The following is a 14,801-nucleotide window of genomic DNA, read 5'->3' on the forward strand; positions in this document are numbered from 1 at the left end:
CGGAGGCAGCTGGAAACTTCCATCATGGAAAAGTGATTCCGGGCTAATGTTTGGGGGTTAGTCAAGTGTATTTATTAGCAAAGAGCCTCTCTCCAGTTTATCAGCCTATTATAGGTACAATTCTAATTCTTATTTCTGCAAAAGTACAAATAACTCCAGGACCTTTGGAATATAGTCAATCCCAGGAGTTTTGAAATCTGCAAATGCCAAGGATCTGCTGTAATCAAAGGATGGAAATGCTAAGGCAGAAATCAGATTTACATGACACAGCAAAGCCATGGTAAAAGAAGGAAAAGGAAAAGTTGAACCAAACAGCAGACTCTGGTCATGTGGAGGGACACTAGCTTTTCAAGTCATTTCAAGGGGAATAGGAATGGAGTTCGTTTCTGAAGTTTGTAGTTTCAACACTGCCTGGAATTACAAATAAGTGATGAAGTTAATGTGAGATTACTCAACATAGGACTCTGAAGCAAAGGGCATAGTCTTCTGCTGACTCACCCCATTATGGACCAAAATAGGTAATCAAATCTAACTGAACACGACAGAGATAACTGCACATCATATTAACATCTATCCTAAGCACCACCCTCATTAGGACCCACAAATTTTAAACTAAAATTCCACAGAGAAGTGGAAAGAATTTCAACACCACCTACTATGCCAAACAAGACAGATAACTCAATAAAACAAAAGTGGTTCCATGATTAGCTTTGTGCCGGCAGATTCATTCATTTGCTTCAGTTCACCCCACATGTAGCACTATTTACTAGAGACACCTGGGAAATACAGTATGTCTCAGTAGAATTCCTAATTGTTGAGCCCTGTCAAGGCCACTGGCAGAATGAGTGAGAGGTTACCAAAACTCCCTTTGGTATTGCTTATAGAAGAAAGGTGTGGGAAGGGGCAAAGGAAAGGAAGAAAATAATTCATTTGGCTACCGAGACCAAAGTCAGGCCCCAGTGTCTCCAACATCGTACACAGAAGATTAAAATAAAATGTGGATCTTTCCAGAAGCTTCTATCGGAGGATGATCTCAAAGTACTATGCTGAACTAATATTCTATGGTTCTGCAACACTGGATATCTAAGATTAATGGAAACAAATAGAGCAGCAGACAGTACCCAAGCAATGGAAACACTAAGAAATTTGAAATATTTTCACCAAAAGAAAGACTGATTTTTATTTCCTAATTCCAATTCTTTGTAAAATCAAAACAGCAAGAAGCCTTTAGTAATGCAGTGATCTATAGTCTCTCAAAGGCTGAACACCTCTTGTGAAATAAATTTCACTGCCCATCTTTTCCATTCAGATGACACACACTTGAGAATTAAAAAGGGTCAAATCACTGTTAGGATCATAGATTATAATATCACAAAATGAAGAATAAAAATTTCTCCAGGCAAGAGAAAACATAATAAATATTTCATAAGAATTGCTTCTTTATTATTTTTTAACTGATCAATTGATTAATAGTGAGTGGTATTCAAGGCATTTTGGAGTAAATGGCAAATTATGACTTACCGCAGTCATCAGGAAAACTCTCTTTAATTATGGATATCTGCAAGATGTGCATTTGCACTGTTTGATTTACCTTTAAAACACATTCCTCTAAACTCAAAGATAGATGCAGATGGCATTTACAGAAGGTACACATGATTATTTCCAGACAGTGAAGTATTTTGTCTTTTTCTGATTAAATTTACAACTCCATCAGAAAATGAATAGATGGTGGGGTCATTGTGTTTACATTTTATTTATAGCTAAATGAAGCAAAAACTGGTAATATTCCTAGAAGGGGGCCCATTTCCAACCAGATAGGCCAATGTCCTTTATACTTAGGAAAGCTTTTGTTCTGGATAAGAACAATTACCCTAACAAACAGCAAATCAAATAATAACCTTTTAATAAAACAACAAGCCTGCATACTTTGTATATGGTTCCTCAACAAAAAACTTAATCACTAACGTAACAGCACTGGGGATGGGAAAGAGCAGATAAATTCTGTGAAATATATAGAATCCTGGTGAATAGGGATGTGATTGCTTAGCTCTGGGCAGAGGAAGAGGGGGGGACGGAATGATGCTGTTTAACCAGGTTACGGAGTACGGGAGAAGGGAGGTAATAAGTTCATTTTCAGATATTTTAAATATCAGATTTCTGTGGGGCTTCTAAGTAGAAACATATCCAAGGCTGATGGACGTAATGTCAGAAGTCCTTACAACATGCACTTATAAGAAGAATAAAGGTAATAAGTAATGGGAAAGGACACTGTGGGTTCTCCGGTGGGCCAGCATGGATGGCGCTATGCACCTGAAGAATGGGAGGCAGCCACAGAAGGCGCATGCTCCACTTTCACCACATGGGGGCAGCGCAGAGTCTCCTCTGCCCTGGGACCCCTTGCCCTCTGGCTTCCTGTTAGAGTGCAGTCCCTGATTGGTGGCCCAGGATACCCACTGTTACCTGCAAGATGGTTCCCAAGGAGGCCCTACCCATTTGCCCTTGCCTTCTTCAACAAGGAGACAGGCTGGCATAAGTAGTTTTCCTTTGAGAAAGTTAGTCCTGACCATCTGAGCCCTGGTGACAGATAAGTAAACTCATTTCTCCTCTGTCTAAACACATCTGCTTAGAGAGACCTAAAGCATGCCAGAGGTGAACTTTTCAAGGATGTCACATGGACATTCAGTCATCAATCATTCTACATGCCCCTGCATGTTTTTGCCTTGAGGTATTTCACAGTTTATAATTGCATCTGTATGTGATTATTTGATTAACGTGTTCCTTGCTATTTCTGAAATGGCCTGTGTCTGCTTTGCCCATTGTATTCTTGTTAACATTTAACATTGAAGAAAATAATATTAGATGCCTACTGTGTGTCAGATGCAATGCTGGGTCCTAAGGATATCCAGTTGGCTGGGACCCAGTTTATAATTTCAAGTTGCTTATAGCCAACTGTGACTCCAGTATTGTCCACTTGGTGAGCTAAGGACATGGATTCTGACTCTGGTGAAAAGAAACCCCCTCTCGCCTCCCTGAACCGGCCTCTGAAGGGCCCCTCTAGGTCTGTCCCTAACATTAAATCCAAAGAGAGCACAGCATGGGGAGAACAGAGCTCCCGTAAGTCATCAGAGTAGGAGAAACCTGAGATGAATAAAACACTCTGGATTGCTCTTATAACATTTCCATCCTTAAGTGAGAGAGAAAGTGTACTTGTTTAAAGAGTCTCATTTGTCCCCTTTCATTTGGAGCTGTGAGATGCTTCCCCATCACTGCATAATCAGAAGGCACCCTCCATTTCCCACAGCAAGCACGGCCTCATACAACAACCCCATCAAAGTGAGGATTTATATATTTGTCCTAAAAATTATGAATTTTCGATCTTCCTGCTCAATTACAGGAATTGTCATGAATTAGTATAAGGAATTAGAGACCTACCACATGATCAGAAGTGATTAGTCTGGCTGGCGGGGAGAAAGACATTCTATCATTATTGCTTTACTACTGGATATTTAAGTAATTTAATACTGAATATTTTCTTGGGCTACTTTCTACTCCTATCAGAGAATTCTGTCATTAGAACATCCTTGCTGTCAGATTCAGCTGGTTTTTTTTGTCTGACCCTCTCTCCTCTCTCCCTCCGTATATATTTTTTTCTTTAATGTTTTATTTATTTTTGAGAGAGAGAGAACGTGAGCAGAGGAGGGTCAGAGAGCAAGGGAGATACAGAATCCAAAGAAAGGCTCCAGGCTCTGAGCTAGCTGCCAGCACAGAGCCCAATGCAGGGCTTGACCCATGAGCTGTGTGAGATCATGACCTGAGCCTAAGTTGGACGCTTAACCAACTGAGCCACCCAGGTGCCCCTATATATATATATATATATATATATAGGTGTATACATATACACATACATATAATTGTATTATATACACATACACAACTGTATTTAATATATGTACATATATAATTGTATTTTATATGCATATATAATTGTATTATATATATGCTTGAGGTATAATTCGCGTATCATACAATTCACCCATTTAAAATGTGCAATTCAATGGTTTTTGGTATCCTCACTGACTTGTTAATCATCACCACTATCTAATACCAGAACATTTCATCACCCCACAAAGAAACCTCATGGAAGTGAAATTATACAATATATAGTCTCTGGGACAAGCTTTTCTCACTTATCATAATATTTTTAATGTTCATCCACATTTTGTTTATCCATGTGTAGTTGATAGACATTTGGGTTATTTCCAATTTTTGCCCATTATGAATAAAGTCGCTATGAACATTCACACACAAATACTTGTGTAGATATGTCTTTATTTCTCTTTAATGTCTATACCTAGGAGTAGAATTGCTGAGCTCCACAGCAACTCTACACTTTACCTTTTGAGGAAGAGCAAGACTATTTTTCAAATCATTGCACCATGTGTCATTCCCAGCAGAAGTGTTTGAGGGTTCCACTTTCTCTGCATCCTCACCAATACTTGCTATTGTCTGTCTTTCTTATTATAGCCATCCTGGTGATTAAGTGGCATCTCCTTATGGTTTTGATTTAGATTTCCCTTGTGGCTAATGATGGCCATGGCTTTTTGAAGCTTAAAGTTATGGAATGTGATTCAGATATTTCCACCCCCTACATCAAAACACAAACTACATTCTGAGAACATAAATAGCTATATAAAGTCAAGGGATATTATCAATAGGACCTGAAAGTACCATCAGTGATTTCAGGGGAGACACCGGAAGATGTAGTCAAGATGATTAGTGGATGGAAAATTATGTTCTTGGGCTTCCAGAGAGAAGGGACTCAAGAGCCCCATCAGAGTTCCAGAAAGCAGAGAGACTCCAGCTGAGGCTTTGACAAGCAGACACCTCCCCATTTGCCCAATTCATGTCCCGGTGTGGATGCCCTCATGAGGGAAAACACCATAACCTGATAAGATAAGTGGGAATTTGGTCTTGCTGACTTGCCTCGTGGTAAGATCTGGTTGGAGTTTGAGAGGTGCTTACACAAACTCCCTTTATGACCTTGCTTTGATCCTAAAGGGGCTTTGGACCAATGATTGGATCATAAGAAGATGGTCCCAGGTTGTAAACCCCAAAGTGGGAAGGCTGTCCTGAGCTTTTCAGCCAGAAACTTTTTGTACTGCAAACCAACTCTCACCAACAGCTGTGGTCTCGGCCACTATTAAATATAGTCAATGTGAGTGTGCTCCCCTCCCCTCCCCGCCCTCTCACTGGCGGCCTCACTGCAGTGGGGGAGGCATAGCAAAGCTGAAGGCAGAAGGCCAAGGTGGGGGCCCCTAGTCCTGAGGTGTGTGTGACGCAGCTTGTGTTATAGGAAATCGCAGGAGCCGCTGGGTTGGGTGATGGAAGGTTTAGAAGACATGCAAAGACTTGGTCTCACTTTAAGAAGCTTAGACATTAGAGGGGCACCTGGGTGGCTCTGTCGGTTAAGCATCTGACTTCAGCACAGATCATGATCTCACCGTCTGTGAGTTCGAGCCCTGTGCCAGGCTCTCCGCTGACAGCTAGCTCAGAGCCTGGAGCCTGCTTCGGATTCTGTGTCCCCCTCTCTCTCTGCCCCTCCCCAGCTCATGTTCTGTCTCTCTCTTTCTCAAAAGTAATCATTAAAAAAAATTTTTTTAAGTAGACATTAAAAAAGAAAAAACAGAAGTGATGTTTTATGCTCATCTCTATGACTTCATATGGTATTTATCAGTAAACCCATCCCTGGAGTTAACTAATTTTTTAATCAAAAATCACCAGTTAGGATGTGCCTATCAATAAAATCAATTTGCCAGCCAAGCTTATTATAGAACAGATGGGAAATTGGGGGGCAGGAAGACTTGGCATGACCCTCGCCTGATCACCAAGCTTGAGGCTGTAGCTCTCACTGTTCCATGTGGAATGGAAGAGATCGAGTTGCACATCTGAATCCATCAAGAGCCTGTGAGGCTATGCACCCCAACTCTGCTTTGAGTGAGGACCCTCCCTTACTCCTGGACCATGCAGTTTGGGTGGGCCTGGCCTATATCTCCCATCTGAGGGAAGCTCAGAACCCAGGACTGGCCCCTGAGACTCAAGTCAGGGCATTAGCCTTGGATGGATGCGAAAGAGAAGACTTTTCATTCTTAAGACTTGAACCAAGGCCCACGAGGCCCATCCTACAGAGAACCTGCCTGTGGGAGTGACCAACAGAGGACAGTTGTCAAAAGACAGAAAGAGAGCCCTACTCGTATCATTTGAGCTTCTTCACACTCTGTGCCTGAAATAAATTACCTCCGGAATTTTCCATTAGGTTAATTAATGACCTTCACACACTCACTCTTGTTTTCAGCTTTGTTTTGTGTTTTGCTTACATCAGTTTAAACTGAATTTCTATTACTTACAAAGAAAACTCCCAGTGGGCACATGACATAGAATTGCTTTTCCACAATCACCATCCAATCCATGTGAACCCCCTTCAGTACCAGGGCCGCTCTCTGAATATCCCTGTTTGTGCCTTGGCCACACTTTCCTGATGAACGGATAAGGCAGATCACTGTCGTGTTCCATGAGACGTGCCAAGTGTCTTCCCCACTGACTTGCCCTTAATGGTAGATGCTGCCCTCCTCTCTCTTGTGACAATTTGTAACCTGCCCCACGACACCACGGGACCCAAGCACTCACCGTCCTTCTCCTTTAACATGATCTACTCAAATGCACCTTCAGCTACCACACAATAACCTTGACACACTGATCGCTGTGTGGCGGCATCTCAAGGCATCCCCAGCTCCCAGGCGCTCTGAAGGAACACTGGCCTCTGAGTCCATTTCTCCTTGCTTTTCTCTATTTCCAATCCACATCTAAATTACGGGGTTTTTAACTACTCTAGCAATGTGCTCATTAGCAGACGCAAAACCATTCTAAATGATGCCTTTGCTTTTCCCCTACTTGCTAATCTTCAGGGAATAAAGCTGGGCACAGTGGGAATCCTCCCAGCACCATCCAACCAAAGCTCCTATTATCCCGTGGGCTTGCTGGTGGTGTTTGTAAAAATTCACAAAGAACTTTGCCAAAAACCTCCCAGTGGGGAAGGTGGGTCTGTGAGCCCCGTCCCGTGTCTTCTGGCCCTCTCCACTGCTCCTCTGCACTCCCTGGCGCTCCGAGGCTTTCAGAACAGCTGGCAACATGGACAAAGGAAGTGCCTGGCCACACACCCCGGGCAGGACTTCACTCCTATGCTGCTCCCCGCAGGTTGAGATATCCTGATCCTCCGCCAGGGAGGCCTAGCTCAAAAATTATCCCTTAATGCTTATTATAATTTGTTTTCACCTAAAATAGTATTTCCCTGGCATTTGGGTAGGAGTGGGGTGTATTTTGCAGGAAATGGGAAGGAACATTCGTGTACATGCAGCACAATGGTTCACAACGTGGTCTCTGGGGTCAGATTGTCCGTGTTCAAATTCCAGGTCAACCGTTTGGACACATGATTTAACACACACATTTCTCATTTGTGTAAGAGGGATAACAACGGAAGCCACATCATCAGGTTGCTGGGAATCTCAAAAATGATAATCTATGCCAAGAACTCGTCACAGTGCTCTGCATAAAGCAAGTGCTCGATAAACATTCATTATTAGGATGCTGACTCTCCAACATGGCAAAGCAGCCTGTGGATCCCAGCTCGTGGCACCCAATTGGCTTCCTGGGACTTGAAGGAAGTTGGACCCCCAGCCCCCCGTCCCATGAGGGTGTGAGTGATGTGCTGTTCTGATGCTCTCCAACCTCCCATTTGAGAGACTTGCGTCTCTCTCAGGTGGCCGCCAGGTTCAAAAGACACCCCACCATGTGGGTGGCCTTCATTTAGGGGGATCTTTGCCTCAGTGGTGATGTGAACCCCTCTTTTCTAATAACCTCTTTGTGTTGATCAAAGCGTATGACTCCAAGTCCCAAGTGGAAGTGCTGTGTATGGCAATGGTTCTCAATGAGGGACTATCTTGCCCCAGGGGACAATTGACAGTGTCTGGAGACATTTCTGACTGTGGAGAGTGGGAGGTGGGGGCCGCTACCGGCATCTAGTGAGTAGAAGCCAGGACGGCTGCTTAACCTCCTACAGGGCACAGGACTGCCCCCCATGAAGAATCAGCCACACACGGATACACACATACACAAACATACATACCCACAGGAATACTCACATATACACAACAGACACATATACAGACACACACAGACACAATGCACACAGAGAAACACATGCATGCACATACGCACATATATACAGGCACACATATATACACACACATATACACAACACATACACAAACACAAATGCACACAGACACAGGTATACTCACATATACACAACAGACATACACACACACACGCACCAGAAACCACATAGACATTTACATACATATATACAATATACACAGAGAAACATACATACACATGCACACACACACATGCACACAGAGACACACATGTATATATACACAATACACACTCACATCCCTATACACAACATGCGCACAGACACAAATACATACACACACGCACACACGCAGTCTCAGTAACGACAGCACACAGGGCTCAACACCTACTCTCTTCCCACAGGCCTATCTGCTCAAGAAGCTTCCAAAAATGGCACCACTAAAGTAACACACAACTTTCTGGAAGTAGAAGTCACAGTCCCTGCCCGCAAGGGATTTTTAAATCTGCAAAGAGAAGAGGAACCTCCGTGAGGAAGGCATATGCAACCCTCTCAACCTATGGACAAAGCCACGTGAGTCAAAGTCAGATATGACGTTACCAAGATGCGTGCGTGTATGAGGAGACAGGGCTATGCTCTGTTTCTGTTCACCCCTCCCGGCCTTGAGCAGCCTTCCTGATCCCAGTCTGGACTTTAGGAAGGTCCTGTGGCTTCATACCCAGGGGGGCAGGCAGGAGACACCGACACACTCTAAATCTCAGGGTCTCGTGTCATCTGCCCTCCTCTCCACAATGACCTCCCTCAGCTCCTTCAATGGGGCACCTTCCTTGTGCACCACCATGCCTAGGGCCAGAAATACACTGTAGCTGTCCCCATGGAAGGGAGCATTTGGACTGAAATCTGTTCCCCTTAAGAAGAAGAAGGCACATTTTACTCCACACTAGTGCTCTGCAAAAATGGAATAGGCTGATCAGCAGGAATAATTTCCCTGCCTCTGGAGGAACATGGCTCCCCCCAGCTGACTGGTGGAGGCCACACTAGACATGGACCTAGGAGGTCACATGGCTGCCACGCAGTGCTAGAGCAGCAGCAGGGAGAACTAGGGACCTTCATGCAAATTCTGTGGCTGCCACTTCACAGCTATAAAAATCTATGCACATTACTGAAGTTCATTGAAGTCGATGCCTACTTTCTTGGTTTCTTGATTTGCCTGTGCAGCATCTATTTCTTCTTCTCCAGGTAAAAGAACCATTATTTTCCTTCAGGCTGAAGGTATTTATTCCATTCCTAGCTACAGAGGTGGGCATGTAGCCCAGGGAGTCAGTAGCATAGACGTTCCCTTCAGCCACAGCAATCAAATCAGCCTGGCCCATGTCCACGGTTAAACCAAAGACACTCAATCCTGGGATTTGGAGTTGGGACCTCTGAGAAGGAAAAATCCTGTGCGTGTGCTTTCTCTCTCTCTCTCTCTCTCTCTCTCTCTCTCTCACTATATTTGAAACTGAGAAGACATATACCTGAAGCTGCTGGGGCTACCACACCAAGCCCACCAACACAACAGAAAACACAACCAAGCAAATGAGTGGAGGCCTGATGACATCATTAAGACCCTGCATGCACCTGGGTCTGAAGCCTTAGAATTTCTTATATAAATACATTCCTCTCTATTTCCCTCCATCAATTGGACCTGGATTCTTAACATTAGCAATGGCAAGTCCTCAGTAATATACTCACTGGCCAAGCATCTGTTTCTTCATACCACAGTGGAGATGATATCAGTCCTTAGTCATATATGGTTATAGTGAGGTTTAATTAAGATATAGCAACAAGTATACAGCATTGTCCTTTAATACCAATTTCTCTTAAGGTAAGAAACTCAACGAGATTAAATAACAGGTTGTGGCAGAACTGCTCATGCTCCCCAAACGCTCCATGTACTCTCAGCCTTCTTGCATGAAAGTAAGGCTGTATGACCAGTCCTTGTCAATGGGCTATGACTGACATATAAGAGCTAGTACTTGACCTTCCATCTGCCATCTCTGGCCACTGTGACCGAGGAGCTTCATGAGAAGCTGATGGCATCACAAGATCAAAGCTGCCAGAATCACTGAGTTACTGCATAAAGAAAAGCTGCCCTGAAGAGTTGCTGGACCCACATCGACTGCATTAAGTCATTGTGACTCAGGGAGATTTGTTACTGTAGCATAGCCTATCCTATACTAACTAATGGAAATGTCTTCTTAAAAAGATCTCCACAGCCAGGCAGATGAGTGTAGTGAGTATGTGAGCCTGCGTGAGGGAAGCCCATCCAAGGAGGTATACGCTCCACCCTCAAGACAAACTTCACACATGACCTAATTTTGCAGAGGGGCTGTCTTTTCATTTTTCAAGTTGGAACTTTTACAGAATGTCCGACAGGGGCCTTCTTGAGCTCTCTACCAAAAGCAAGTCCCCTCAGGATTGTTTCTCTGAGCTTCCTGCTTGCTTTCTCTCCCCCACCCCCCCACCTTCCTTCCTCTTCCTCTTCTTCTCCATCAACATAACTCACACTGAGTGATTGTTTTCTATGTGTTGGGAGGAAATGTAGACTCTCTACATGGACTGTGTCATTTAATCCAGCAACAATCCTCTGTATCAGTCAGGAGTCTTGAGTTCACACAATAGAAATCAATCCTATTTAAGCAGAAAATGCATTTATTGAAAGGGTGTTGAGTGGCTCACAAAAGCACTGGCATACCTGGAACCAAGTGATACTGGATGACCAGCATCCCAGCTCAGGTCAAACGACAGGCCAGGGACAACCACCATCACTGCTGAACTTGGGTCACCATTGTTGTCACCACAAGCCCTACACCTGGGTACACTCACACTAGTCAGTCAACTCTAACTGCTCTTGTGTCTTTGGGCCCCAACCTTACCCGACTCAAAGCCTAAGGCAGAAGCACCCAATTTTCCAAGCCAAGGCCAAGCAAGGTCCTTGCTGGGCTGTTCTATCAGTTTCCATGAATGCTGCCTAGTGAGATGTACCACAGATCGCTCCCAAAGCAAAAGAACCTTTAGATGCTGCCTGGTTCTAAAAGTGAGTTGCCCATGCTCCTTGGGGCAGACAGAACATTCCAGTCACAATTTTTATTTATTTTTTTTAATTTTTTATTTAAAAAAATTTTTTTAAATATTTTATTTATTTCTGAGAAAGAGACAGGCAGTGTGAGCAGGGGAGAGTCAGAGAGAGAGGGAGACACAGAATCAGAAGCAGGCTCCAGGCTCTGAGCTAGCTGTCAGCACAGAGCCCGACGTGGGGCTCGAACCCACAAACTGTGAGATCATGACCTGAGCCGAAGTCGGACACTTAACCGACTGAGCCACCCAGGCGCCCCGAGTCACAATTTTTAAAAGCCCTTGCCAATACCAATGTCACCCCCACTACAAAAAAAAATGTTGACCAAGTATTTAAAGACTATCCATTTGAATACGGGCCAAATTATTAGCCTGATGAGGGCACCCACACTTTCCTGTCTCATTCTGCTGGTGAGGATGGGGAGAAAAGTTTCCCAGATGACTGCCTGCAGCCTTAGTCTCTCACAGATCTGTAACTTCCGACAGCAGAGCCAGGCCTCTAAGTCTTCCAAATCCTGCTACACAAAGTGGTCCTAGAACTGACAGCACATAACACCTGGGAGCTTCTTAGTCCCCAGCCCCCACCACAGCCCTACTGAAGCAAAATCTGCATTTTTCTCAAATCCCCAGAGATTCGTGTCCGCATGAAAGTTTGAGATGTCCTATTCTTACACAGTGATTCTCAATCTCACCCACACAATGAAATAATCACAGAGGAAAGTTTTACAAAGTACTGAGGCCTCATCTCACTCCCAGAGAGTCTGCCATAATTGTGCTGAGGTGTGGTCTGAGCACTGAAATGTTGAAAATCTCCCCAGATAACTCCAAGGAAAAGCCAAGGTCAAGAACTGCTTAGAAAGACATGCTTAATCCAATCCAGAGCACCCTCGGAATGAAAAATTACTCTCATGAAAACGGTGTCAATCCAGGATCATTTCCCAACATTTCCCTCACAAAGGGTCCCAGAGGATCGTCACTCACTAGAGTTGATTTCTGGAGAAGGAATTTTCAAAACCACTGATTAGTCACTGCCACTGTGAGCTTCTCACTCTAGATCTCAGTGGGTTTTTTTTTTTTTTTCCCTCCAAGAGTTGAAGCTCTAAAAAAGCAGTTTTACCCCAGACTTCACACGGTCTAACCTTCTCATGTTACCGTTGAGGAAATTGAGGCACAAAGAGAGGAACGGAGTTTTCAAGCACAACCAACGACCTTAACTCCAACCTTCCAATTTCAAGGGCAGTCCCTTTCCACCACATGCACCATGTGCTTCTCCAATAACGTGTGCTTATGAGGAAAGATGTTCAATGAGTGCATGGTCAAAAGTTCATCACCAAAACGCTTATTATTAATAATGAGGCTAAAAGCTTTGAAGCCAGTCCCGTGCCAGGAGCGCCCATGAAAGCCATTTTTTCAGTTTGCTCTCATCTAATTACGGATAGGTACAGTAATTGGAAACAGGCTATCTCCGCTGCGCAGGGTTTCAGGAAATGGATCCCTCTAATACAATTCTGCCTGGGAAGAGGCAGCTTCCACCATCACGTGCAAGGCCTGCCCTGGGGACAAGGAAAGTGAGCACATTCCAGGAGGAGTGGGGAAAACAGGATTAAAAGACAGATTACCGAGGTCTGGGAGAGAGATGGTCTAGTGAGGAGAGCAAGCACCCGGCCCCTGTGCTGTGGGGACTCACTGTGCTGTGCCGGTGCCCGAGGGGCCGTTAGGGGCCATGCTAGCCCCGCGTGAGTATGGTTGGCTGTGGTCTAGAAGTTATTCTGACTGGGTAGGTACTTGGTACTAAGTGCCAGGTACTGACCTAAGCACTCTGCTTACACTACTCCATTTAATCCTCGCATCTACTGCATAAGGTAGGCACCTCCTTTGACAGAGGAAGAAAATGAGGCTGACCGTGCTCTGAGTCACTTGCCCATAGTCCCACAGATCGGGCGGAGCCAGGAACGGAGTCCAAGTTCATCTGACCCCAGAGCTCTGGCACCCACCACGCTCCACTGTCCATCCCTTCTGCTTGTAGCAGCCTCCATTCCTCATCGCCACCAGTCGGACCCTTAGAGAGGGAACTGAGCACAAGCACCAGATGCCGCCGGGGCAGGGGGGCAAAGGCTGGTCAGAGGAGAGTGGCTGTCAGAAGGAAGAAAACGGCATTCACGTAGGGAACAGATGTGCGCTCTCAGATGCTCTGGGAGCGCCAGCAACATGAGCGCAGCTGACCCGGGAGCTGCCAACCCAGGCATCTGCCACCGTGTGTGGCCGCTGCAGCGGGACCACGGGACCACCGTCCCCATTTGTGCCATCTGGCCTTCCAGGGGCAGAGATGCTGCCACGGTCTGCAGCTAAATGTAAGACGACCCGGTCTCCGGTGGCTACCACTTAACAAGTTCATGGCTCAGTGGCTCCCGGGATGGATTACCCAAAGCCCCTTGCTCGGGAGCCAGATTTTCCGCAAAGCCGGCTGCAGGTGGTTTCTCATGGTTGCCATCAGCCTTGTTAACAGCACCTGATCTGCACATCATCGTTTCCCCATCTGCTGCCTACCAGCTGGGCTGACGGCTGGGGGATTAATTTTTCAATCCCTCTCCCTGCTCCCTCTCCTTTCCGCTCTCTCCTCCCTCTCTGCATTTTTATTCCAAGCCAAACTTTTCATTGGTTTAAAACCCCACACTGTACTTTGTCCCCATTTTTAAGCCCCACTTCAAATTTTTATCAGCCATGGGGGAAGTCCTCTTTATTGCCTGATTATGGTGGTAGAATAACACCGGCCGGTTCAGGCCACCCCTTCCTCTTGGTTGCACAGGAGTTTCAGGAAGGCTGATGAAATGCTGAGGTCGGGGAGAAGGATTCTCACATCATCTTCCCTCGCAGGTCACTACCGTCATTCCCATTCGTGCCCCTGAGGCCCCTGTTGGCCTTGACCCTTCTGGAATAATCTGCTCCTTTTTCATTTCAGGTTGGGAATACACAGAGGCAATTCAGGGAATTTTTTCCCAAGACTCATCAGGGTGTCCTTTCCCCTGCGGAAGCCAGACGCAAGTCGGCTCTGCCCTCAGACACACCTGGCAAGGTGGGTCCCTCTCCAGGGCTCAGCATGGGGGGCAGAGCCAAGCCCTGGTGAGCTCTCTCCAGCTCTACCTCTACCCTGCCTCCCTTCCAAGTTGCTTCCCACCCACAGCCCAGAGTGTCTTTCTGGTCAGAGAGGGGTGGGAAGAGGGTCTTGCTCTCTTGTATCTTGTTTCCTCTGATAAGAGTCCTTTCTAGGCTATTGAAATTCAAAACCCAGGAAGAGAGAATTTTCCCTTCTCCTTTCTGCTCTCATGGGAAGGCATATGGAGAAAGACAGGACTCCCACTAATGGATGGAAGGAAGAGTGAGAAGGAAAAAGAAATACCCATTAGTTTTTAAAGTATGATCCTACCACAGATTAAGAGATGGGCTCAGAGACGTGCAGCGCCTTGCTCAAAGGTAC

This window comes from Hyaena hyaena, unplaced genomic scaffold, assembly GCF_003009895.1.
Source record: "Hyaena hyaena isolate Hyena2069 unplaced genomic scaffold, ASM300989v1 scaffold_128, whole genome shotgun sequence".
Classification (NCBI taxonomy): Eukaryota; Metazoa; Chordata; class Mammalia; order Carnivora; family Hyaenidae; genus Hyaena; species Hyaena hyaena.